This window comes from Coenobita brevimanus, chromosome 109 (genome assembly GCF_032717465.1).
Source record: "Coenobita brevimanus isolate Jiangsu-jjx chromosome 109, ASM3271746v2, whole genome shotgun sequence".
NCBI lineage: Eukaryota > Metazoa > Arthropoda > Malacostraca > Decapoda > Coenobitidae > Coenobita > Coenobita brevimanus.
In genome coordinates, this window is record NC_137062.1 from 32,516,945 (window position 1) to 32,521,944 (window position 5,000).

Sequence of the window (5,000 nt, forward strand, 5' to 3'; positions counted from 1 at the left end):
GGAAGCTCCCTAACACCTCTTCCTAAGCGATTTATTTTAACACCTTGCTGCATCCTTTTCAATGTTATTTTAATGTTTCTATTATCATTATACACTTCATCAGTAACACATAAAGTTATACTGCCCGGCCATATCCAAAAATAAATCGCTTAGGAAAAGGTGCTAGGGAGAATATGAATAAATACCTGCAATTACTGCCCCACCTGTCCCCTTACCTGAAATATGAGGAACGGATTAGAGAGAGAGAGAGAGAGAGAGAGAGAGAGAGAGAGAGAGAGAGAAAAGATACTAAAATATGGAAGGCTTGAGGAGAAAAGGAAACAGATCTATCTATCTATCTATCTATCTATCTATCCACCTACCTACCTACCCACCTACCTACCTACCTACCTATCTATCTATCTATCTATCTAGGAAATATTACCTCTCCTCCACAGGGGACGTAAGTAGCTACAAATTATTCATCTATCTATCTATCTATCTATTTATCAGTCTCTCTCTCTCTCTCTCTATCACCGGCTGTAGCTACTGTCTGTCTATCTATCTATCAGTCTTTCTATCTATCTATCTATCTATCCCAATAAATCCATCCATCTACCTATCTATCATTGGTTGTACGCTGCTCTCTCTCTTTCTCTTTCTCTCTCTCTCTCTCTCTCTCTCTCTCTCTCTCTCTCTCTCTCTCTCTCTCTCTCTCTCTCTCTCTCTCTATTTTATCTATCTACCTTTCTATCTATTTATCTATATCACCGGTTGTAGGCTACTCTACGTCTATCTATCTATCTATCTATCTATCTATCTATCTACCTACCTACCTACCTACCTACCTACCTACCTACCTACTTACTTTCCAAAACAAAGACCCAACATTTCAACATCGTCTAAGGAAGCTCCCTATCACCTCTTCCTTAGCGATTTATTGTTGGATACGGCTGGCTAATATCCCTCTGTACCCTACCTATGCAGAGTATGGCGATATTCAGAGTGATTTATGTAATACGGAGTGGGACGGTACTAGGAAAAATAAGTTGCTCAGGAAAAGGTGTTAGGGAGCTTGTGTTCTCTCATTCATAGGAAATATTGATGTTGTTGTTGTTGTTGTTGTTGTTCTTCTTCTTCTTCTTCTTCTTCTTCCTCTTCTTCTTCCTCCTCCTCCTCCTCCTCCTCTTCTTCTTCAGTGACAAGATCGGGAGGAACGCTACCCTGTTTTTCGGCCTAACATTCTTAAGTATCTTTCTTCTTCCCTTCCTTCTTTTTCTGACACACACACACACACACACACACACACACACACACTCAATCATGCATTCACTGATACACAAGCACACACAAAGACAGACAGACACACACACACACACACACACACACCGCTCGCTGGTGCAGTGGTAACGCTCTCGCTTGCCAACTGGTGGACGGGAGTTCGCGCCTCGCTCAGGTTGCGAAAAGTTTCACTGACGAAGTGGGTGGTTACTGTCCCCCTAGAGCAAGGGGACGGGTGTGTGAAGGTCACAGCCTTGCCCTTAGATCGGACTATATGAGCTCTCAGCTCCCTTCCGGGAGGGTAAAATGCTGACGATCACGACCATCAGGTGATCCTGACCGACCCGGTGAATTACACACACGGAATAGGGAAGGGCAGAGCATTCGTCAGTCACACCTCTCTTCCCTTCACTTGCCCCAGATTTTCGTCGTTTTGCAGCTTATTTCACGTAGCACAGTGGCGGAAAGAGACGATACTACGGCTCAACATCCTTTCCACAGAACTTCTTCGTGACTAGCACCATATTCTACTTCTCACCTATTGCTACAGTTTAGCATTCATCGTGGAGGGATATCAGTTTTAGGCTAAGTTAGCATAAAGAGGAATATACAAAGACAGCCTGTGAACTAAAAAGGTATTATTTAAAATACTATTCTCCTTTCACTCTAATTTGGCCTAAAATTGCCATCTCTCCATCTTGAACGCTGAGCTGTAACAATAGATTAACCCTAGAGTATGATGCTAGTCACGAAGAAGCGCTAAAGAATTGATGGAGAGCCGTAGTATTGTCTTTTAACACTAGAAAATGATGCTAGTCACGAAGAAGCGCTACAGAAAGGGTAGGGAGCCGTAGTATTGTCTTTTTAACACTAGAATATGATGCTAGTCACGAAGAAGCGCTACAGAAAGGATAGGGAGCCGTAGTATTGTCTTTTTAACACTAGAATATGATGCTAGTCACAAAGAACTGTTATGGATATGATGTAGAGCAGTAGTATTGTCTTTTTAACACTAGAATATGATGCTAGTCACGAAGAAGTGCTATGGAAAGGATGTAGAGCCATAGAATTGCCTTTTTAACACTAGAATATGATGCTAGTCACGAAGGAGTGCTATGGAAATGATGTAGAGCCGTTGCACCGTCTTTTTCTGCCTCTGAGGTACATGAAATAAGCTGCAAAAGGACGAAAATCTGGGCCAAGTTAAAGTGAAAGAATACAGTATAGACTAACACTAGAATATGTTGCTAGTCATGAAGAAGTGCAGTGGAAGGGATGTAAGGCCTTAACATCGTCTTTCTCCGCGACTGAGCTACGCGAAATGAGCTGCATAAGGACGAAATTTTGGGCCAGGTCAATGTAAAAAGAGTGTAGGTAAATAATTCTTTCTCCCTCCCTTTGGAATACTGGGGTTGGGGGAAGGGCAGCGTAATGGCAGGGGGAAAGGGAGACCAAGGATGAGATGGAGGGATGGAGTGGAGACGTGTATGAGTGAGGGAGGTCTGTGAGTTGGGGGCAGGGCAGCGTAATGGCAGGGCGACATGGAGGCGATTTGTTTGTGGCCACCCCTTACGGGATTAAGGCGTCTGGCTAAAGATAGATAGACAGACAGTAATGGCTATCCTTCAATATATAGGAAATTCATCAATATATATTTACCAAATATAAAAAACAGGTCTATTTTTCCACTGTTAATAAATAAAAAGAAAAATAAATAAATAGCTAAATAAATATACAGCAAAATAATTATACAGCAAGATAATTATACAGCAAGATAATTATACAGCAAAATAATTATACAGCAAGATAATTATACAACAAGATAATTATACAGCAAGATAATTATACAGCAAGATAATTATACAGCAAAATAATTATACAGCAAGATAATTATACAACAAGATAATTATACAGCAAGATAATTATACAGCAAGATAATTATACAGCAAGATAATTATACAGCAAGATAATTATACAGCAAAATAATTATACAGCAAAATAATTATACAGCAAAATAATTATACAGCAAAATAATTATACAGCAAAATAATTATACAGCAAAATAATTATACAGCAAAATAATTATACAGCAAGATAAATATACAACAAAGTAAATACAGAGCCAGATTTTTTTTTTAATAACAGAAGAGAGGCAGGAAAAACAAATGATAAAATAAACAGTGAGGAAAATCATCGATATAGTATTACCAGTGCATACAAAGCAGGTCCATCCTTCTATTGTTAATTAATCTATCTATCTATCTATTGCCAGACGCCTTAATCCCATACGGGGTGGCCACAAACAAATCGCCCTCATGTCGCCCTGTCCCCCGCCATTTCACTGCCCCGCTCCCAGCTCACACCCCCCTCTCTCCTATACCTCTCCACTCCGTCCCTCCATCTCAATCTTGGCCTCCCCCTCCCTCTCTCCCCCTCCACCTCACTCACATACACTCTCCTCGTCAGTCTCTCGCTCTCCATCCTCTCCACATGGCCAAACCACCTCAGTATGTTCCTCCTAACGCTTCCTATCACATCCACATCCACACCACAACAATCCTTCACTTCCTCATTTGTTAATATACTTATTATTTTATGGCCAAATATGCATACAAATAATTCATTTCCTTGGCTCATACTCTCGTTGGTCAAGGAGGCTCCCTAACACATTTTCCTTAGCGGTTTATTTATGGATATGGCTGGTTATTATAATTTTCCACGTTGCATATGAAGGGTATGGCGATACTGGAAGGATTTATGTAGAAGACAGTAAGATGTAATAAATAAATAAATCACTTAAGAAAAGGTGTTAGGGAACCTCCTCATTCAACAAGAAAGAAGGGGACAAAATCGTTTAGGAGGTGTTAGGGAGCTTCCTCATCCGCTCAGCAAGGGCCCTTATGTTTCAGTGCACGTCTAAGGCATTGAATCGCCATATTCATACACCTGGTTCCATATTTAAACGACTGATTTACAGGTGCATACGTAGGCTGGGAAATACACTAAGAAATACATTAATACACCGCGTTGGATTAGCAGGGTGTGGCTGTGTACGGGAAGGTGTATCCAAGGGTAGAGAAGTATATTGTGGTAATGCTTATGGGATGGCTGACCGAGGTACTTTTTTTTTTTTTTATGCGAGGAAGAAGGAACCAAAGGCCATGAGCCCGCAGTAACAGTTCCCTCCAAGAGAAAAACAAAATACAATAGAGAGCCAAATTCAAGATCCGATCATTTTGAGATGCCTGGACACACTGCGTTTGAAAGACTGGAGATCATAGGCAGCAGGAAATACAGACAGAGGGAGACAGTTCCAGAGCTGACCTGGTGGTGGGTGGCAGTGACAGGACTGATAGGTGTACGTGACTAATGGACTGTCATTCTTTCACACTAAGTTGGTGCGAGGCGAGAAACACCAAGACAGATTGACTCACAGCTGGACAAGGAGTGGCTGGTAATCAGTCACCTAAACTTTCAACCTCCCTCTTTTTCTTAAAAAAAAAAAAAAAAAAAAAAAAAAATCCACCTCTTATGGACTGGCCGGGACGGTGGCGGTCGCCCTGAGTGGAGCAGCTGCAGCGCCCACCCAGGAACCAGACCTTCTCATATTTCTCTGCACCTCGCCCTGGGAAGGACTATGGTCCGACCCTGGATAGGAGCTGTTTTTCACGAAAGGGTGCCGGTTCCCTACACGTTACCTGTACTGTACTGTACCTGTAAGACGGACCCACAAAACCAGT